Source organism: Cinclus cinclus, unplaced genomic scaffold (genome assembly GCF_963662255.1).
Source record: "Cinclus cinclus unplaced genomic scaffold, bCinCin1.1 SCAFFOLD_78, whole genome shotgun sequence".
In the NCBI taxonomy this organism is placed as follows: Eukaryota; Metazoa; Chordata; class Aves; order Passeriformes; family Cinclidae; genus Cinclus; species Cinclus cinclus.
In genome coordinates this window covers 506893-529298 of record NW_026912141.1, presented here as the reverse complement: position 1 = coordinate 529298, position 22406 = coordinate 506893, and the positions used below count along the sequence as shown (strand labels likewise).

The 22406-nt window shown below is 52.4% G+C and overlaps 1 long non-coding RNA gene across 1 annotated transcript; it reads left to right on the top strand.

The window, feature by feature from the left end:
• The first annotated feature begins 2892 nt into the window (after window positions 1-2892).
• On the top strand, window positions 2893-11505 carry LOC134057475 (uncharacterized). Its single transcript, XR_009934320.1, has 3 exons — window positions 2893-3777; window positions 5412-5527; window positions 11323-11505. It is a non-coding gene; the product is annotated as an uncharacterized LOC134057475 (long non-coding RNA).
• Window positions 11506-22406: the final 10901 nt, after the last annotated feature.

Genomic DNA, 22406 nt, shown 5'->3' with positions numbered 1-22406 from the left:
GCTGGACAAGCCAGTGCCCCTTTCAGCCTCAGAGAGCCTGGGGCCGCTTATCACCAACCTCCCACACCCCTCCAGGCTGCCGGGGGTCCCCCGGCTCCGGGATCGCCCCTCTGCGCTCTCCCCGCTCCGGGGTTCCTGTATTACCCCACGGCTCTCCAGGATATCCCCAGAACCGATCTCGCCCCCTCTCCGCCAGAACGAGCGATCGCAATGTGGGACCCGCCAAGATCCCTCCCGGGGCATTTCCGGCTGAGCTTCGGGGTCCTGCAAGATCCAAACATCTCCTGCCCCACAAAGAAACCTCCAGGAGACCTCCCCACGATGGATTTGGGGCGAGCTCCCCCTCCCAGCTCACCTGCGGCTTCCGGGGGGAGGGGTGATGCCGGGGAAGTCGGGGAAGCTGCGGCCTAGAGCGGGCGAGCGAGTGAGTCGCTCGGTTCTGCTGCTGCTCTTCCTTCCACTACTCTTCTTCCTTCCGCTCCTCCTCCCCCAGCCCGGCCCGGCCCGGTGCCGACGCGCAAAAGCAGCCGCGCTCCACCCTGGGGGATTGCAAAGCGGTTGCGCCCCGCGCGGCACTGGGAAGTGATACTGGGAGCACTGGTAACGATCCTGACAGCACCTAGAAGCAACTGGGAGCGCTCTCCCTGCCAGTACCGCTCTTACTGGGAGCACTGGGAGGGAACTGGGAGCAAACTGCGCCTAGACCCGGCTACAGCCGGTGGTGGGCGGTGTCGGAGCAGAGGGCGTGGTTATGCAAATCTAGGAGCGATCGCGCGCTGTGATTGGTGTGCGGAAGCAGCGCGGGGTTCTCCCTGGTCACGTGAGGGCGGGAGCGGTGGGCAGAGCGATGGCGGCGGCGTGCGGTGAGAGGGAACGGGAATGGGAGCGGGAGCGGGAACGGGAGTGGGAACGGGGACTAGAATGGGGACTGGAATGGGGACAGGGACCGAGAATGGAAACAGGGAATGGGGACAGGGACCGGGAATACAGGACCGGGAATGGGGACAGGGACTGGGATAGGGACAGCCCCGTGTCATGCCCTGGGGACCGAGGAGGGGACAGGGACAGGGGAGGAGCCAGGGACTGGGCTGTCGCACCGTGACCTTGCTGAACTGGGAGCTCGCGTGTCTCATTTTCGGGGCTCCTGCCCCCCACCTCCCCCCCCCCCCCCCCCCCCGGGGGTTCCTCTCGTCGTGTTCTGGGGGGGAAGCAGTCAGCACCCACAGTACCCCTCCAGTAGCTCCCAGTATCCCCAGTAACCTCAGTGCTGCCAGACCAGTATGGGGGCTTAAGATAGATCCTGGTTTGGTGTCCAGTTCCAGTGCCCAGCCCCAGACCCGGTGTCCATTGGTCTAGTCCCAGTCCCCACCACGTTTCCAGCTGCTGTGTCATGATGCCAGGCATTGTCCCAGGTGGCTTCCAGCCCCAGTGCCAGTCCCAGTTCCCAGGGCCATGATGCCAAGATTGGGCTTGGTGTAGGGCCCTGGGCATGACTGGGGCACAGCGTGAAGGGTTTCATGGGACATGGGACTAAAGACATGAAACATGGGACATGGGGCATATAGGACATGACACAGGGTGCAGGGTGTGGTATAGGACACAGGACATGACCTTGAGCATGGCACAGGACACGGAACAGGACACAGGGACAGGGGACATGATTTTGGAGCATGGTACCTGCCCCAGCCCGTGATGCATGAGTTCCTGTGCCCACATGTGCCCCACACGTCACCTGCCACCCCCCCTGCGGCACCACCATGTTCTCACCGGTGTCCCTCCTGCCTGCTGGGTACAGTTTGGTGGCCTCGGATGTGGCCTTCCCAGTGTGGGTCCTGCTCTGCCACAAGCCCTGGGGACATCATCCCTGCCCAGTGGCACCAGGTATCTATCCATCGGCGATAACTGGGACAAGTCCCACACGGTGGCATCAGGTGGCACCTGTGCCACTGGCAGCAGAGATGTCTACAAGGGGGTAACTGAAGGGACAGAACAGGGTGCAGGTGCTCACAGTGTCCCTGTCATCCACAGTGGGTGGTGATCAGGGGTGTCAGGATGAGGTGGTCATAGAGGTGCCACCAGGGGTGTGGTGATACCAAGGCACACATGGCCATGGAAGTGCCGCTGCAGGTGCTGGAATGCCCGTGGAGATGCCACCACGAGCACGGCAGTGCCAGGGGACACATTAGTCTATGGTGTGGCAATGCTGGTGGGCATGGCAGTGACAGGCCAGGCGTGGGGCCAGGCTGGGGTGGCTCCGTGCCCACCCCATGGGTGGCCCTGCTGGTTGCAAGCCGTTTTGGTTGGTGTCTGTGCCAGTGCCTGGCCCGGTGCTACCGTTAATGCCAGCCCTGGCACAGGGACATGCACAGGTGTGGGAGTGACAAGGGGGACTGGGCACCCCGAGGGCTGTGCCAGGCCAGCACCTCCCACCCCATGCCTTTGTCCTCAAGAAGGTGGCACACGGACACCGAAAGGGGTTAGAAGAGTTGGGGACACAGTGGTCATCTGGGGACATGAAGGACCTCAGCCTATGGAGGTGATTTGGGACACTGGTGTGATTTGAGGACGCTGAGGTGCCCCAGTGCTATCCCCAGCACTGTTTCCCTGTCCCCACAGTACCTGGCTGTCCTCAACAAGACCCTGGGCCACTACCCCTATGCTGGCACTGCAGGTGTCACCAGAGATGGCACCAGGCACAGCACTTCTTCCGCACAGGGGACATTGACCCTGGTAATGACACCTTCGACATTGCCTCCAGCGTCATCACTGGTGGGGACACTTGGGGTTTGGGTTTTAGAGTTAGGGTTGGGATTTGAGATTTGGGATACTCTAAAGGCATTTGGGATGGTCCCAAGAGGTTTGGGAGTAGGGTTTTGGTTTGGGGTTTGGGGTTTGGGGTTTGGGTTTGAGGTGCAAGGTTTGGGATGGTCCTGGAGTATATGTGATTCAGGATTTGGGAAGTCCCAGGGTTTCTGGGCTCTCAGCATTCCCTGACCCCAGTCCCAAGCCCACAGAGTGCCTGGGGGTGTACCCTGGAGACCCCCAGCTGCTGGTGCTGGATTGCACTGACAGCAATTTCACCCTCCAATTCCACAGGTAAATCCCACAAGTCCCACCCAGGGAAGTTTCCCATCCCTAAAATCCAAGTGTTGGATTTGCGACCCCTTTTTCCGAATTCCTGTGTGGGATTATGGGATGAAATTTTCCCTTTCCCAGGGTAATTTTTGGGGATTTTGTGGCCAAGTTTTCCCTTTCCTGATGTTTTCTGGGGGATTTTGGTGCAGAATTTTTCCTTTTCTAGAATGTTTTTTTTTTTTTTTTGTTATTTTGGGAACTCCTGAGGTTTTTGGGGATTTCAGATGGAATTTTCCATTAGCATTGGATTTTTTGAGATTTTGGGGTGGAAATTTTCCTTTTTTTTTTTTAGGATTTTGGGGTGGAATTTTAATTTCTGGGGGATTTTTGGGGTCAAATTTTTCCTTTTCCAGGTTTTTTTTTGAACTTGGGGAACTCACAGGGTTTTTTGGGGATTTATGGGCAGATTTGTTCTCTTTTTTGGGGATTTTTTGCGGCGGAGTTTTCCCTTTTGCATTGGTTTCTTTGGGATTTTGAGGTGGATTTTTTCCTATTTTATTTTTTAGTGATTTTGAGGCCTCTTGTAGTGTTTTTTGTCCCCTCAGGCTGATCAGTGTCATCATGGAGTTCCAGCTCAAGGCCATCAACATCCAAACGCTACTAAAACAGAAAATCCCCGACTGCTACACCTTCAGTGATATTGTGAGTGTCCGCAAGTGTCCCAGTGTCCCCTGAGTGTCCTTCTGGTATCTTCTCATGTCCCTTTTGTGTGCCTTATGTCTCTCCTGGTGTCTCACTCATGTCCTTCTGTCCCACATCTATCCATCTGTCCCCTGGCTGTTCCCCAGTACCTCTGCGGACCCTGGGGAGCAGCCAGTGAGTGCTATGACAGTGATGGTGATGGTGACAGTGACAGTGCTAAGGACAGTGACAGTGACAATAACAGTGACAAATGGCAGTGGCACTGACAGTGATGGTGACAATGACAGTGAAATGCCAATGACAGTGCAACCCAGTGTCCCCACATCACGTTTGACAACTCTGTCCATAGCAGGTGAGTGCAGATCCACCTGGACACCCATCCAGGAGTGCCACCACCCCTTGCTGCCCAGCAAAAGGGACAGTGGGGTACAGTGGATGATGGGAGACAGGGGGACACAGTGACAGGGTAACAGGTGCCATGTCCCCCTCGTGCTCCGGACACCAGCAGGACTGGACGCATTTCTGTTGCGCCCCAACCACACTTCCCCATAAAACCTGCTCCCCTCACACCTTGGGGACACCCCTGACCCCCCCCCCCCTTTGTCACCCTGGGGTGCCCCTCAGTCAGGGGGGTCTTGGTCATGCTGCAGGACCCTCTCTCTGTGCAATCCCCGAGGTGGCACCTGCGCTTTTTGTCACCGCCATCTGCCAATTTGTTACCAGCACCCCAAAGAAGGGGGCGGCCCACATGTTACAGGAGGAGGTGGTGAAAACATTTCTGGGGTCACTCCCAGCCATTTCCATCTCCCCACATCCCCCTGAAGATGCTGCTCCACCCTGCACCCCCTCCCCCCCGCCCCCACCACAGCATCCCCTGAGGGGACCTTGGGGACTGTCCCCATGTCCCCCCCCAGTCCCCATGGTACCTCCGCTGCTCCACCTGTGCTTGGCCCCCGTTCGTGTGGCGACCTCCCCATGTGAACGGGCAGGAGTTTCAGTCACATCCTCACCTCCTTCTCGTCTTCCTCCTGCTGAGGAGGTGATGTTGCTTCTGCTGGGGACTCGCCAGTGACACCAGAGGGACACCACAGGTCACCCCTCGAGGGGCCTGGGGTTGCAGTGGCTCCTGGAGTCGCCCCAGTGTGACAGCTGGGGGGCCTGAGATGCTGCAGTGACAATTTGGGGGGTGGGTGCTCGTTTTGGGGTCTCCAGGGTGAGTCTCAAAGTCTCCTCCCATCACCTCATCCCGTGCCTCAGTTTCCCCCTCACTCTGCAGGGAGCATCCAGAATTGATGTTCTGGAATTGGGTTTGTTTTGGGGGGTTTTGGGGTTGGGGCTACTGGGATGGGCTGGTGGGCCAGTTAGGTGATACACACCCAAGGTGTGTATCAAGGCTGGTGGTTATCTGGGCTCGGAGCTGCCTAGGCTGGGGGGCTGCAGGGCCAAGAGCTATCCAGACAAGTGTCAAGCTGGGATCCATGACTCAGGTGTCCATCAAGTGTCCACCAGTGTCCAATCTCTCCTGCCCCCATCCATCCCAGACTCCCTGGCCAGGGCTGCTTCTCACTGCAGAGTGGACAAGCCCCTGGTCAGTCCCAAGATGACCCCAAACCCCCTCCCACCAACCTCACCAGGCCACCCACCCTGAGCTCTGGTGCCATCGGCATCCCCTGGCAGCCGGTCCAGCTCTGAATCTCTTGGAAGAGGAAATCCACAGTCCCAGGCCGGGGACTCAAGGGTATCCAGGATGGTGAGCACTGAGTCCATGTGGCATAGGGGGACAGTTGGGGACACAGCTGGGGAGATGTCTGTGGGGAAGGGAGTTGGGGTGTAGGGGAGTGAGGGGCGCCTAAAAGGTGCGGAGGGGGTTGGAAGGGAGGGATGCACCCAAAAATGTGCCAAAGTGAAGGCGAGGGTGCATAAAATTGGGGTAAAGGATGGAAAGAATCCAAACAAGCACAGAAAAGACTCAAAATAGGGGGCACTGAACCCAAAAAAGGGGAAAAGGACTGAAAATGGAGGGGAGAAGGACCTAAAATCAGAGGACAAGGATGTTATGGGGTGTTACAGTGTTTTCCTACCTGTGCCAGGGTGAATGCAGATGCTCCGTGCCAGAAGCAGCCATGGGGACATCCTGAGGGACATGGGCACACATTGAGGGACACAGGGACACTACAGGATGGGTCCCCTCAGACAGCCCAGGACCTCATGGTTTTTGGCCCCACTGGGGGCAGGGGACACATGGAAGGCGAGAGGAAGATATGGTAGGGAATTTGGACATACAGAGGGGAAAGGACATGATGCCACCAGGACAGATAGCAGGGGGACAATGTCACCAGGACACCCCTGGTGACATGTAGCATGGGGCCACATGACACTGTGGGTGGCACTGACCCTTGTGCTGTACCTAGGGCCATTGGGGTCCTCTGAGCATGGAGTCCCTAGGACGCCCTGGTGACTGTCACTCACCTCCGGGCCACTTGTCAACAGCCGAACAAGTTCCACCTCCTGCCCTGCTGGGTGATGACATCTGGCTGGTGCACTGTGGTGGTGATAGTGGGGATGTGGTGGCAGTACCTGCATTGGACAGCACTTCGCAATGTCCCCATCCATGTTCCTCACATCCTCATCCATCTCCCCCCATGGCCCCACCCATGTCTTAGTTCCTTGTCGTTATTTTTAACCCCAGTTACAGGGCTTTCAAAGGAATGAACAGAAACCTTTTTGTTTCAAGGCCAAAACAAAAGAATTTATGTGTCCCTCCTGGCAAAGCATCCACATGCTTGGCTGGGTGGGAAGAACCCTTTTTGAAGGGGTTTCCACCCCACCATCTCCAAAATTGTGGGGTTTGCCCCAGTATGTTCCCATTTGGCTGTGGAAGATGCCCATGAGCCAGAAAGGATTAAAATGATGGATTTCTATTGGAGAAGACCTCCAAGGCCATTCAGTGTTGCTTGATACCACCAGAAGATGCAAAGAGTGAGATTTTTCTCGGGTCAGAAGTCGACAAACGTGCTCTTCACAATGGATTTCTGATGTTGATCTGTGGATATGTCCAGGTGCCCATGGGGAGCCAGGAGGATGAAGAGCCACCCAGCCAGGTGTATTTCTAACATAGATCACGGGCACCATGGACCAGCAATGCTCTGCCCACTGGGGGCCACAGGAACATCCAGCACAGATCCTGCCACGGGGGATGGAGCTGGAGCAGCACATGAAGCTCTTCCTGCACTTGATTTGCAGGGCTTCCCTTAGTGGTGCCTTCATTGGTGTAGGGTAAAGTGAGAGCTTCTGGAACAGGACTTCACACATTTGGGACACTCGTAGGGCCTCGTCCTAGTATATATGCGCTGGTGGGTGATGACAGTGGAGTTTTGGTTGAAGCCATTCCCATTGTTGGGTCAGTGGAAGGGCCTCTCCTCTGAATCTGCTGATGCCTGAGGAGACTGGAGCTAGTCTTAAATGTCTTCCTGCATTCCTCACAATCGGCACGCCTCTGCTTTGTGTGGCTCATCTGGTGGGCAGTCAGGTCAGAGCTTGTCTTGAAGCCCTTCCCACACTCCCCACACTCATAGGGCTGTTCCCTCATGTGGATTCTCCAGTGTTGGATCAGGTAGGATCACTTGCTGAAGCTCTTCCCACATTCTGAGCACTTGTGGGGCTTCTCCCCATCATGAAGCTGCTCATGGACTCTCAGCTCTAAGCTCCAGCAGCATCTCTGGCCACCTCCCTGGCCCGGAGTGGGTCTTTCTGCTTTGGATCACCGTGATCTGCATTTGTAACCCCTCATGAGGGATCTCTGGGGCTTTTCCTCCTCCTTGGATTCCTGCACCATGGAGCTGGTTTAAAATGCCTTTTCCATAAGGTTCAGCTGTGGGGATTTGTCCTCCCTGGTCTCCATCCTCAGCTCCTTGTCTGGGGGAGGAAGGACAAGGAGAGGATGGGATTTGCCTCTGTTCCAGAGGGAGGGGGAAGGAGATCCCCCCAGCACGTCCCCGGCAGGACGGTGTCGGCAGTGGGGTTGTCCTGCAGCCGGGGGCCGTGCTGGGCTGGGAGATGGAGCAGGACAGAGGGGGAAGGGGGCAGGGACTTCCCCCTCACCTGCATAGGGCTTCTGGGCCATCTTCCTCACGGCCTCCTCCTCCATCTGACCATGATTTGGGAATGGGAAATCCTGGTTTTGGGGAAAAACAAGGGCTGAGCACATTGGTTTTGATGTTCCTGCGGGCCAAGGGTAGCTGGAGATGTCATCACCCCTTTCAACCTCAGAGAGCCTGGGGCTGCTCATCACCAACCTCTTGCACTCCTCCAGGCTGCCGGGGGTTCCCTGGCTCTGGGAATGCCCCTCTGCGCTCTCCCCTCTCCGGGGCTCCCGCATTCCCCCACGGCTCTCCTGGGGATCCCCAAACCCCATACTGGCCCTCTGCCCACCAGTACTGGGTGATCACCACGTGGGACCTGCCAAGATCCCTCCCGGGGCATTTCCGGCTGAGCTTCGGGGTCCTTCAAGATCCAAACGTACCCTGGCCCCTCAAAAAGAAAACCTTCCAGAGACGCCCCCGCTGGTTTTGGGGCGAGGTTCCCCTTCCCGCTCACCTGTGGGTTCCGGGGGGGCAGGGCGATGCTGCCAGAGTTGGGGGAACTGCAGCCTGAGCGGGCGGGCGGGGGAGCCGAGTGGTTCTGCTGCTGCTCTTTCTCTTGCAGCTCCTCTTCCTCATGTTCCTGACTTTCCCCTTCTTGTTCTTCCCGCTCCTCTTTCCTTCCTCCCCCTCCTCCGCTCCCAGCCCGGCCCAGGTCGGTGCCGACACTGAAAAGCAGCCGTGCTCTGCCCTGGGGGGTTCCAAAGTGGCCGTGCCCTGCACAGTGCTGGAACCAATACTGGGAGCACTCGAAGCGATCCTGAGAGAACCCGGAAGGAATTGGGAGCGCTTTCCGTGCTAGGACCGCTCTTACTGGGAGCACTGGGACGGAACTGGGAATAAACAGCGCCCGGACGCGGCTTCAGCCGGCGGTGGGCGGGGTCAGGACCGAAAGCGTGGTTATGCAAATCCAGGAGCGATCGCGCGCTGTGATTGGTGGGCGGAAGCAGCGCGGGGTTCTCCCTGGTCACGTGTGGGCCGCGGGGGGGCCGGAGCGATGGCGGCGGGGCCTGGTGAGAGGGAACAGGGAATGGGGACAGGGAATGGGAACGGGAACCAGGAACAGAAACAAGAATACAGGACTGGGACGGGGAATACAGGACACGAACTGGGAATGGAAATGTGGGAACAGGACAGGGAATACAGATACAGCAACTGGAGAGAGAATATGGGATAGGGATTAGAAAGATGGGACCGGGATTAGAAATAGGGCTGGGAATGGAAATACGGAAATGGGACAGGAAATATGGAAATGGAAATGCGGGACCAGCATGAGGACTGGGAATATGAGAACGGGAACAGGACAGGGAATATGGGACCGGGATTATGAGAATGACAACCAGACAGAGAATACGGGACAGGGAATGAGACCAAGAGTGGGATCCAGACTGGGATGGGAGCAGGGTGGGACCAGGAGCGAGGTAACATGAGAATGAGCAGGGGGCAAGGAGAATGACAGCGAGGAGAGGGGGATCCAGGACAGGAGAAACCCAAAACTGGTACAGGGGATATGTGGACAGTTCCTGGGCAGGGGATCCTTGATCAACTGCCCCAGAACCTCTGCCAGAGTTTCCCAAAGCAATTAGAACTGCTCAGCCTAGAATATCCAAGACCCTGAGCGACCCCCAAATCCCTCCCAGGAACCCTCAACCCTCTTGAACACAGCACCCCCCACATCCCCTGAAAGATCCCCCCCCATGTTGCCATCGTTGTCTTAGCTCAACATCTTCACCCTGGGTTTGGGTATTTTGAAAGAACAATGAGAAATGCAAAGAAAATTAAGGCAGGAGGATGTGGAGCCCTCAGCCAGGTGTCTCCCCCACATGCGTTGTAGAGGAGACAAATCCCTCTGCAGATATACAAGGGACTGCAAGGTCCCTTGTTCCCATGAGGCCTTGCAGTGTCACAGGGGTCTCCTTGGTGATGCAGTGTCACAATGGACCCTTGGTTCTGTGGGGACTCACAATGGCAGAATGGTCTCCTTGGTTCCACGAGGCCCTGCAGAGCCCCTTGATTCAACGTGGCCTCAAAGTGTCATCATGGTCTCCAGAATTCCATGAGGCCCTGCTGTGTCAGAGTGGATCTTTGGTTCCATGGGGTCCGCACTGTTCCATGAATCCTTAGTTCCATGGGGCCCTGCAGTGTCACCATGGACTCCTTAATTCAATGGTGTCACACAGTGACACAATCACCCCTTAGCACAACAAGACCCCAGAGTGTCACAATGGTTCCTTGCTTCCATGAGGCCTTGTAGCGTCACAATGGACTCCTTGGTTCCATGGGGCCACAAAGTGTCACAGTGGCCCCTTGGTTCAGTGAGGCCTGTCATGGCATAAGATTTTAGCCTTTATATTTTTGAAATCCTGTTATGCATCAATGCATAACTCTAAACTCCATAGAAAGTATTAGTTAACTATCTTCACATTTTGGTCAGACAAAAAGATTCCTCTGAAACTCAAGGACACCCTACAGCCTCAGGTTCCAAATACAATAAACAAAAGTGAATTGGGAGGGGGGAGCAAACTGAGGGAATATGACTTCATTAGCGGAAGCTGTAATTGGAGGATTAACCCCTTATATGCAAACAGACCAAACTTATATCTGTCTGAAAAAGTCATGACCACCATCCACCTTGGGTGTAGCCTCTGGGAAGCTTTTCACTGTCCAAGGTGTATCTGTTGAAGGCCTTTAATAAGCACCGACTTTATTCCCTTAACCTTGTCTAGCCTGTGTTCTAGGTAGCCACTCCAAGACATCACCTGCAGTGCCACAATAGTCTCTGTGATTCGTTAAGGCCTGCAGTGTCAAAACAGACCATTGATTCCATGACACCCAAAGTGTCACAATGGCCCCTTGGTTCCACTGAGTCCAACAGTGTCACTAGGGTCCTGTTTGCTCCACAAGGCTCTGAAGTGCCACCATGGCCCTTTGGTTTCACAAGGCCTCAATGTGTAAAAATGGCCTCGATGGTTTCATGAGGTCCTGCTCTGTCACAATGCACCTTTGTTTCCATGGTGCCCCATAGTGTTACAATGGTATCCTGGGTTCCACGGTGTCAGAATGAACCCTTCATCCTGTGCAGACCCACAGTGTTCACTGCCGTGCCCTTGATTCCATGAGGCCCTGCCAAGCTGTAACAGTCCCTTGTTCCAGTGGGTCCCAGAGTGTCAGAATAGTCTCCAATGTTCCATGAGGCCCCGCAATGTCACTGTGCTCCCCTTGGTTCCACAGGCTGCACAGTGTAGCAATGGACTCTTGGTTCCATGAGGTTCCTCAGTCACAATGCTCTTGGATCCCCAGTGTCAGTGTCAGTGTCAGTGTCAGCGTTAAGGAGAGAGAGTTCAAAGTGCACCTCATGATTTTTGGTTTTAATCAAGTGAATATTTTTTTTAATTTTTCAATTCAGAGAAGAGGTGACCGAAGCATTCCCCAGGTGATCTTGATGATGAATGTCACCTTAGAAGGTCTGGGCACAGAGAAGAATGATCCCTTTCAGGGTTGACCCTATTTGGACAACCTGCTTCTCACCTCCAACCTCACCATGTCAGACATTGCCCACCTGGGACTGACATCCTAAAACATAAAAAAAATCCCTGCATGTTTATTATTATAAATATATATTAATAAAATAAAAAAATTACAAAGATGTTTTTCTTTTAATAATAAAAATAATATTTTTATTACCTAATTTTTCATTTATGTGTTAAAAAATCGATACGGTTTTAGCAATCATAAAAATTCTTGGTGATTGGTTCTAAGTAACACAATTCCCTTCATTAATTAATTGAAAACTACTGGCTATTGCTTTCTCCTTCTGTATGATAAGTAGACTTTTTTCAGTCCTTCTCTAATCCTTGTTATCATTTTCTCAGACAGGGTAAAAGGGGCCACTCTGGAGTCCAGGGAGACATTTCTGGGGTACATTTGGGGCAGTCTTGGGTCTACACAGGGAATTTAGAACTTGAGGGTATGTAGGACACTTCAATGGGCCGGGTGGGCACTGGGCAGGGCACTGAGGGATTCTGACGGACACCTCGGAGGCTGGGAGAGCTCTTGGGGGTCCAGGGCGAAAACTTGGAGGTCAGGGAGGGGAATGTGGAGCGCTTCGGGGTCCGGGCGGGCACCTGGGGGGCTAGAACGGGGCTCTCTGGGGCGCGGGGGATGATGGGAATTGTAGGCACGGGCATAATACGATTGAATACAGCCGCGGAGCATCACAGGAGGGCGCATCCGCATTGTCTCTTTGTGGGTCGCGGTGCCTGATGGGAGATGTAGTCACGGCTGGAATAGCACTCTAACGGGACTGCGGAGCATGATGGGAGCTGTAGTCCCGGAAGTGGCTCGGACGAAGCATTTGGGGTCCGGGAAAGCACCTGGGGGACACTTTTGAGTCCGAGCCGTGACTTGAGGTCCCCAGGGCAGAACGCATGTGGTTCTGGAGCACTTGGGGGAAGCTTGGGGGGCTCTAACCAGGCTTTTTGGGCACCGAACTTTGCAGGTGTTTTTGGTGCCGAACTGTATTATGAGGGGCTGTGAGGCTGTGGCGGATGAGACACTGTTCCCTGTGTCCCCAGTTGGTCCCACTATACCTCGTATCACTCACAGTATCCTCAGTTTGCTACATTATTGCCCAGTATCATTCCCAGTATGTCCCAGTATGTCCCAGTGGGTCTCTGTGTACCCTCACAGTCCAACCCACCTGTACTGGATCAAAAGCAAAACCAGTGAGACTTCAAGTCAGTAATACAATTTTTAATAGGGAAGAGAAAAAGGAAAAACAAAATACATGCAATTAAAAAAAAAATACAACCACTAACAGAGTCAGAATACAACCTGATACCCTGTCAGTCAGGGTGCTGGTGCAGTTTTCCTCCAAAGGGTCCAGTAATGATGTGGAAAAAAAGCCTGGTTCTTCCTCTGGAATCCAGTGGAAAAAGGTTGCCTTTGGCGTTCTAAGCCTCAGTTTTTTATCTAGGTAGGAAAGGCTTGGCTAGTCCTCCTGGCTGGAGTATCTCCCAATAGGATGATGTAATCTCATCAGTTATACAGTAGGACTCAATGGCCCATTAACAGAAGATACTTCCTACAGAGATAAGGATGATCACCTGTTGGGGGTTGGTTCTTTCCTTTTTCCCTCTGTGGAATTTTCCCCATTGTCATGCTAAGATATCTGTTGACTAGGCCCTGGTGGCAAGGGGGAGGGGAGAGAAGAGGGAAACCCCCCGAGATTCAAACATCCAGAAGAGGAAGCGGAAGGCGGGGCCTCGGCCCATTCTCCCCTCGGAGTTCAGAGGAGAAGGACAATCGCTGCCTCTTTCCCATCACTGCCATCCCAGCGTCGGGAACCATCCTCACTGCTGTCGGACCTTGCCCTGCTGTCTTCTTGCTGTAAACTACCACCATCCAGCACTCTGCCGAGCACCAGGACCGACACCGTGAGCGGAGGGCTCTCTCCATCTCTCTCTCCCCCTGGGACAACGCTGCCATCACCCCCAGCCCTCCTGCGGCTCTGCAGGACCTGCCCGCCCCCAGCACCGGGAACTGCAGCTCAGAAAGGACTGGGACTGAGTTACTGTTCTGTTTGTGGGTAATTTCATAGCTGTTGTTCTTGTTTGTCTTGTTAGGTATACTAGTAAAGAACTGTTATTCCTACCCCCATATCTTTGGCTGAGAGCTCCCTTAATTTCAAAATCATTATAATCGGAAGGAAGGAAGCATCACATTTTTCAGTCCAAAGGGAAGCTTCTGCTTTCCTTAGCAAACACCTGTCTTTCAAACAAGGACACCCAGGGACCTGATCCTTTATGTGCAATGTGTTACCGAGGATGTTGCAAACACCTGGGCTTTTATGTGGCAATTTTTATGGAGGGTGTTGTTCCAAGGGAAATGGTGCTTCACATGTGAAGTTTTGCTTTTCTGTCACAAAGCCTTGGGCATGCTCGGGGTGGCAGTGTGGGATATTTGTCCTCTGAAATGGGTCCTGTTTGGTGTAAAATACCCATTTTTTTTACTGGTTTTTGTTTTTTTTGTCCCTGAGGAGTATGAGGCTGACCAGTCCGGTTGGTGTCTGGGAATGGGGGGGGGGGGGGGGGGGGGTGTTCTGGGTTCCAGCAGCACTCCCAGGGCTGCTGCTTTGAGATGTAATATGGAACCCAGCAATCTCTGTGCTCTGCAGATGCGGGAAGGAGTGGAACAGCAAGTGGCAAAGCTGGGCTTTGCTCCTTAAATCCCAGAACAGCTGGGTTTAAGTTCCATCAGCCAGGGGAGGGAATGAATCCTGGTGCCAGCTGTTGGGGGGCACTGGACTGGTGTTAGCATCTTCTCTCTTATTTTTTGCATGATGTGATTGTCCCTTGATGAGAGAAGTCAGAAAACGAGGCAGGAGGGGGAGCTCATTTTGTTTCTGTGAACTCCAGGCTTGGGGCAGCTGCAGAGCACTTTGGTTTCAAATAATGCTGCCCAAACACAGTGAACTTGAACCTCTCTTGGGCACTTTGGGATCCCTCTGTGCCACTCTTCCTCAGATCCTTCACCTGCGAGGTGGGGGCTCAGAAACCCCTGCCCCTACTTGACAGGTTTTTACATGTACAAATTGATTTTCTTAGAGAAGCCATCAGGCATAATGAGAATCTATGGAAAACAGGGGGTTGGTACACTAGCTGATAGTAGGTCTTGGGCTTTTCTTCTTTTCTTTAACTTGTTCTTAAAAGGATCCCTCCACTGGAAAACTGAATGGGGAGGGGAGGGAGTTGCTTTTCATTTTTGGAAGTATTGCTTTGGATTTTGGTATGTCAAGTGACACCACCAAAATAAGATTGGAAGAACTGAGCTTCAGGACTCAGCACTTAATTATTTTAATGTGTTTGTGTGGGTGCAGGAAATGCCAAATCCCAAAGCAATTCTATTATCTGTAACATGAAGTGCAATAACAGCTTTAAAACCAAGTGCTCGGTGTGGGGTTTTCACATATGTTTTTATGGTCTAAAAGCTTTTCTTGTGCCCCAAAAGCCACAAGGAACCTGCCAGAAGCCGGCCTGCATTGAATATGTGGGATTTCATTTTGCTCTTGGATTCTTCCCTGCAGTCTTCTCTCGAGTTCTTGTTCCAGAGGGGCTCTTACTCCAGAGCCATACGCGGGGGGGGGGGGGGGGAGGGAGGGGGGGTGCGTTGCCTTGATAAATGGGAATGAGATTGCCCAAGTCTGTCAGGAAAGCAAAACCATGCCCGAGGTTTGTTTGGCCAAAGATGGACCATGAAGACATCCGTACTGGCACTGGGTGTGAGCGCTGATGCTTTTGGGTGGTGTGGTGCCTCTGGCCCCTCAGAAGTCAGGGCGAGGCTGAAGGAAGGAGGGAAGCTGCCACAGCTGCAGGTGAGGGCAGTGCTGGCTGTTTCCAACTGCTTGGTGCAGAACTGGGAGAAGTGGGAGAACAGCTTTCCTCCTTCTTTCTCTCCATCACTGGGCAGAATATTAGGATGAAGCTGCACTAAGCTATGTCAACAAATGTGGGTTGTTGATTGGTTATTTTTCTTCTGGCTCTTTTATGTATTTCCAAGTGATCCAGTGAGGAGCAAGTTGCTGGCTTACATGATTTCTGAGTGACCTGTCACGGAAACGGGCATCTCTGTGTGCACGTGCTTCCTGGCAAATCCAGATGAGACATGGAAATCCTAAGGGAGGATTTCCAGCCTTGACCACACGTGACACAGGCTTGTGAAAATGGAAGTGACCTTGACAGAATAGCAGCTGTGAAGTGAAGCAGAACTGAAATCCACATAAGCAGAAAAACCAAGTGAAGTGGTACTTCTCGGTCATGCGTGCACCTCGTGCCTCTGCCTGCTGCCAACACTCGGTGGTGCAGCTCGACAGAGTCCCTTTCAGTGTTTTTTGGGTTTGATTTTTGTGGTCAGTTCCCATAAACAACTCCCCTCCTTTACTGGATACATCCCTGGAGTGGGACCAGACTCACCTTTAGCCTGGAGGAATTCTCTGCTCCCCTGGTGTTTTAATGCACATTTATGTTTTTGTGTTGCACTGAGGATGGTTCGTTCTGTTTCACTCTCGGTTTGTATCGTGGTTGTCCCCTTCCCTTAACCCCTCCCTTTCCCCTGGCCAGCCCTGAGTGGCTGTGATACGGGATTCCTCCGCCCCTGAGTTGGGATTGAAAATACCCCGTGTTTCCCATGCTATCTCTCTCCTCCCTGGAACCCTTCAGGACAATAAACTTGGATCATCCCAGGAAAGAGAGCCTCCTCTCATCTTTTACCTTTGTCCATGTCAGATAAAAAATCCCCCATCTCTCTGACTCTGAGCTAGCCGAGGCAGGTCAGAGAGACCAGGGGGAAGATCTGACACCCTGGAAAGGGGGTGAAGCCAAGGCTTATGAGTAAAGGGAAGACAACCACAGCATGGGCATTGTGTCCTCGATGCATGCAGCACCACGTGTTTTCCAAGTTCCCAGCACTGATGAATGTAAACAAGAAAATACCTGTTCCTTCAAGTGTCCAGCTCTCCCCCGCCACCTCCCCTGCTTCCCCTGCTCTTATCCCTCGCTTGCCAAGGTCCTGCATCTCCCTGCTCTCCAGCTTCAAGTCACCTTGTCCTGCCTGTGGCTGAGAAAATACGGGCCTGAGGTACTTTTAGCAGCAATCCATTCATTTAAAGAGCACAAAGAGCATAAAGTGCAGAAGAGTCTTTAGACATCCAAAGAAGGGACTCTGCTTTTCCTGTAGTTCTCCTTCCTGTTTTCACATGGGCCGGAAGGATGGGCATGGCCAGTATTTATCATATGAAAGTGATGTTACTAAATTTGTCAGGAGTTCTGATTATTATTATCATTATTATTATTCATTTTCTGACAGAAAACATTCTCATTTTGCCTTTCCCACATTGTTTACAGGTGCTGCCCAGGGCGGACATCTGTGGCTTCAGACAGCAATTGCCTGGGAGGAAGGGGAGCCTTTGCACAGCTCACCTGCACAGCTCAGGTGGATAGGACAGGGTTGGTGTGGCCTGAGAAGGCATGAACAGCCGTCTGTGTTCTGGAGTGACTTGAAACCTTTCTCTGTCAGGTTTTGGAGGCATTTCTCTTTGGGATTTCTTGCAATGCAGCACCCTGGGTGTCCCTTTGTGCAAAGTCCAGTGGAGGGCTCCCGGTCCTGCCTGTGCTGTGAGGTCAGTCAGAGGATACAGGGTTCCCCTTTTCCTCCCTGCTGGGATGAAGTGCCTTGGGAATCTGGAATCTGGGTGAAACTCCAGCTCTGCTGGTGTCCAGGGATTCGAAGTCCGGGGGACTGGGTTTACCTGTGGCTTTCCAGGTCAGCAGGAGCAAGAGGAAGTGGAGTGCCAGAGCCGTGTCCCATCAGGCTGTGTTTCCCTCTGAGGACAGAGAGTCCGGGCTGAGGTGAGGTTGCCAGGAGCGCTTGGGTGGGCAATCCAGGGAACGGGGAGCTTGGAATTGCAGCTGCTGCTGGATCCATTGCCTTAGGTCTGCTCCGTTTTATCTGTGCCAAGTGGGATTTGTGCTGAGGAGAGAGGTGCTGTGGTGAACGAAAGGTGGAGTAAATCCTCTCTGGGGATGTGCAGTGAAGAACTAAGCAGCAGGGAAGGAGAAGATTTGTAAACAATACGACTGTTTCTGCCAAAAGTGGGGTGGAGCAGTGATGGGGTGGTTGGGTTTGGCCTGGGTCTGTTATTCTTTGTGCAAATTTTAAATTCTGTAGTATGATTTACTGTCCGGGATCTTTCTAACAAAAGCTGACGGAAATTTAGGTTTGCATTAGAAGTTGGGTCCATTCACGGCAGAAACTTGCTGAGGCTGGAGGACTGGAGTGATGGCTACTCACAGGAAAGGTCACTTGTATTAATACTGTCTCAGATTTCCCTCGGTGGCTGCCAGCCCTGAATGGCTGTGAGTCTGTGCTCTTCTCATTGGGGAATTGGAAATAATTTCAGTATAATTAGAAATTTTAGAAAAATCCAGCTAAAAATTTCACCTTGGTCCCGCCTAAGAACAGCTGTAAATTCAAAGGCAGAGAGAGAAGATGTACCAGCAAAGGACAGGAAAGGGGAAAGGTTTCAGAAAGCATTTCTGTGGTGTAATTAATGACAATTTCTGACGACCAAGGGAGAAGAAGATGAACTCCCAGCCATTCGGGCCTGACAGTCCCCTGCAGCGAGAGCTCAGCACATATCCCCAGAGGCAAGTCCAGCATGTGAAAGAAGAAAAAAGATTATTTCTTTTGCTTCAAAGTTATTTCAGGTTCTTAAAGGCCAACCAGCATTTGCTCTTGATTGTGGTTGGGTGACCCATGAGCAGTAGGCGGCACGGGTCATGCCATTGATTTAGCTGAAAGCCCCGGTGTCATTTAGAGGGGAGACAAGAAGTGTTTGTGTAGGAAAATGCGAGGGGATGTCCAGGGGAGTGAGGAGGCATTTTTGAGGGGATTGCTGAGGTAGTTGAAGGGAGCCCGGCAGGCGGTTCCTCAGGGAAATTTCTCCGAGGCCCATGGGGAGCGCAGCCAGGACTCTCCAGGGCTAGCAGGCAGGGCTCAGACCTCGGGACTCTGTGTCCTCCTTCCCTGGCAGCAGCCGGCGAGAAAGGGAGGAGAGGCTCCGTGTAGGATGAGGCCCGTGGGAGAGAGCAAGCAGAGGAGCGGCCTGGGGCTGGAGAGGGGCAGGAGAAAGGCAAAGGGACCTTGCTGGGGTCACTGGGGGAACAGAATGGACACTTGGATGACCAGTGGAGGTGAAGAGTGGATCTGAGTTCACCTACAGGGAAATAAGGAGGGGATCTTTTGGAGGGAAAAGCTGAGGTGATGAGTTCAGTGACCTTGGCACAAGTTGTGTTTGCAAAAAGTGGGACCAGAGGTACAGGCAATGCAAAGCCAACCCTGCTTGACCTCTGAATTCCGGGATAGTCTGTCAGCACACCAAGCTAGGAACTGATGGGAAAAATAAAGCAGCACTACCATTCTGGACCTCTGCATGGTATTCACCCAGAACTTGCTTCTCAAGGACTAAAATGGAACAAAAGCTATAAAAGAAATGTAATTCCAAGAGGGAAAATGGTCTGCAAGAAACAAATCCACGTAGGCCTGGATGCTGATCCCTATTGCTGGTCCATGAGAGCATCTGACAGGTCAGATTTCAAATGGTTTGATTTGACAGGGAGCTGGTTTGTTCCTTCTCATGAATAGGATCATTGGCTTGGCATGGGCCAAGCCACTTGACCTTTTCCATCTAGGTAAAGAGTTAGGGAACTGTTTGAAAACCTGGTCCTGGATGTAGACAGCTTGGCTCGGTATTGCTGTGTAGAAATAGGAGAATATCTCTTCTGATTTTTCTCTCATCTTTCTTGCACAGCTGTTTTTGTATTCCTGACTTGCGTTCGCGTCGGGGCCGTGTGGCTTGGAGCTCGGGAGCCGGATCTGTTACTTACCCACGTCAGATTGGTCTGCACTGGTGCAGGAGATGAACTACAGGCTGACTTGGGAGCTCGGAAACAAGGAGAAGAAGCTCTTTTGTCTCTCTGCAAAATGGTTTGGCTCCATCCGGGCATTAAGTCAGGGAACTAACACTTCATTTTTAATGTTCTGTGCTCTGCCATCATCGCTGTGAGCCCTGAAAGCCTCCTGAGCTGTTCTCATACAGACCTAACTTATTTGGTCCAAAAAAAAAATCTTAGTTTTGTTTGTTTAAAAAAATGCTATTACTGTGTGCAAACTCAGGGAGAAGATTTTATTCAACACCTCTCATTAAAGGGACATTAAAGCTCCGTTTTCCTTTTTATTGAACAGTCTGAGACACATTATTGCTTTATATCATTTTTCTTACAGGCGTTTTTAACTTTTTGAAGAGCCAGAAAGACAGTTTGTGCATATGTGTGTCACTCATACGCATCCTCTCTCCAATGTAGGATGGAAAAAAAGGCTGCAGAGCTTCCTGCAAGGGGCTGTAAGTGCAAATCAAGAGGAGACAGAGGTTTAGATGCTACAAATTACCATTTCTTAAAAGAACCCTATGTATTTCATGCTATCAAAACCAGTACGAATAGGAGACTGAACTCGGGCATTGTGATGATCTCCTTGGGTTTTAAAAAGCTTTAATGGCCTTAAAAGACATATCACACTTAGTTTATTTTTAATACCCTTTCATTAAATTTAACGAAAGCCCTGATCCATCACTGCTGTTGTGATGTGTGACAAAAGCCCATCTTCCCTGCATTTGGAACAGGTGAGAGATGGAACTAAACGCCAAGAGATTTTCTGCTCCCGGACTGTGAGTTTTATTGGATGTTCTCTGCCAAATCTGGTCAGTTGTTCATGAATGTGTCCATGAGGGGAGATGAACATGCCAGTCCAGATAGGCAAGCATGCAGTGCCAGAAGGAGAACCCTTGAAATGTAAACCGGGATTTATTCAACTGACTCACAGGTGTGTGCTGAGCCCAGGCCCTGTGTACAAACGGAGGGCCAAACGTACCCTACAAAAAGACATCAGCATTGTGGGCTCTTGAGTTTGGCTTCCTGGGGGAAAGTGCCACCTATGTCTAGCTTTAGGTTTCAGGTTAAGTTTAGGTTAATGTTATTATTAAGCTTAGGCTTAGCGTTAGAGTTAGGGTGCGGGGTTAGGTTTAGGGTTAGGGTTAGGATTAGTGTTAATATTACTCTTAGGGTTAGTGTTGGGTTTAGTGTTAGGGTTAGCGTTGGTGTTGTGGTTAGTGTTCGGGTACAGGTATGGGTTAGGTTTAGTTTAGGGAGAGGGATAAGGATAGGGATAGGGATAGGGATAGAGTTGGGGTTATGGTTAGGGTTAGGGTTCGGGTACGGGTTAGGGGTTAGGGTGACGGTTATGTTCTGTCAGAGCTTAGCAAGAGAAGCTGTCCTAGAGCGGGCTTTACATGAGATAGTTGCCCAATTCCTGAAATTCTCTCCATTCCTTGGACAGAATGGAGTGACACCACAGCAAACTAGCACGGAAGTTAGTTATTAGAACCTGGAAGTAAAAGGCAGGGACAAGAAATCAAAGACGGTGAAGGGCAATACCTTCCTGCTTGGCCCGCGTAAGTCGCATCACACCCACCAGGTTATTGTGTCTTTTCCTTATTCACTGCATCTGCCGAGGAGTTCTTTGCATTTCGAAAACTAATGGCAAAGCGCTTCCACGTAAGGCTCAGAGATGTCTCCAAGAGAAAAATGTTCCAGCGGAGAAACTTGCCCTGCTATGTTTCCTCCTCGTTTCCCACATGCTGTTGTTGTGGTGATTGCCTTGGCCATGGAAACGAGTAATCCAGCAAGTACTCCTCACCGGCCACTTCTCGCTGGTCGGCAGTTACGTGGCCTACGGGAACAGTGCCAATTAGAAAACATAGCAGTGGAGCTAAAGGCAGGAGAAAGCATGCACGACTCGCGGTATTCCTGTATAGTGCCCTCCGTGCTGAAACGCGGAAAAGCTAAATGCCCTGCCCGAGCTTCACTTATCGATGTTTCACAGAAAGCCAAGAATGAAGCGGCAGAAAACACAGATGGTTTCAGCAGCCTCCGGAACTGCAAAACTGCAGCAATATTTCTATCAAAGCAGTAGTCAAGCGAGAATGCTTTTGCAGCTTGGCAAAGTAAGGTGCAGCTGTTGACAAGATATGCCCGCAGCGATAAGCGACTCCTTACCCATTCACTGTTGAAGAAGTCTGAAACAAAAACAAGCACGCTACCTCTCCCTTATAGGCTTTCTCCGAGCAGACGTGCAGCACCGCCTACATTCTGCACTCTGGCAGCCTAGTTGCCAGCTTTCGGCAGCTGCTGTCCTAGCAAGGAAGCTCAGGAAGTCAAAGCCAGTGCCGGGCGGCACCTTTCTGCTTTGCCCGCCTAAGCGGCGTCACACTCCCTCGGATACTGTGTCCTTTCCCTCTGCACTGCGTCTGCCGAGGTGCTCTGTGCCTCTCGGAGCAGAAGGGCAAAGGACAATGTTTTCCACAGCAGGGTAGAAATGGCATTGCTAGCAGGAAAGCTAGATGCCTTGGAACTGTCCCCTTAGCCCTTGCCACTCACTTCAGGCTCGTACGCTGAGCAGAACAGCCTGCTGTTCTGAAGCTTCGCTGGCTGCCGTTCGTGCCCAGACGCCATTTCCTTCCCAAGGAGGCGAAGCGCCGTCTACTTCTCGCAGCGAGCACGCTGCTCCTGGCTTTCGCTTCTGCCGCAACGAGCTCGCTACGAGCACTTTTCTTCTCAACCCTCTAGACCATTGCTTTCTGCTTTTCTTGTCTCGTGAATGGAGACGGAAAGCTTCTCGGCTGCAATCTCGCCTAGAACAACTGCGGCTACACATTAAGCTCGCCCGGAACGCCCTGCTGAAACTTGCCTTCTGGCACCACATTCGCGGGGCAGCCGTCTTTCTTCGGCCACCTGCCAAGTGGCCCCATATCGCCGCGCTCGTTGCACTCCGCTTGTCAGATTGGCTTCCCGTGGCGCTGATTGCAGCCTGGCCAAATAC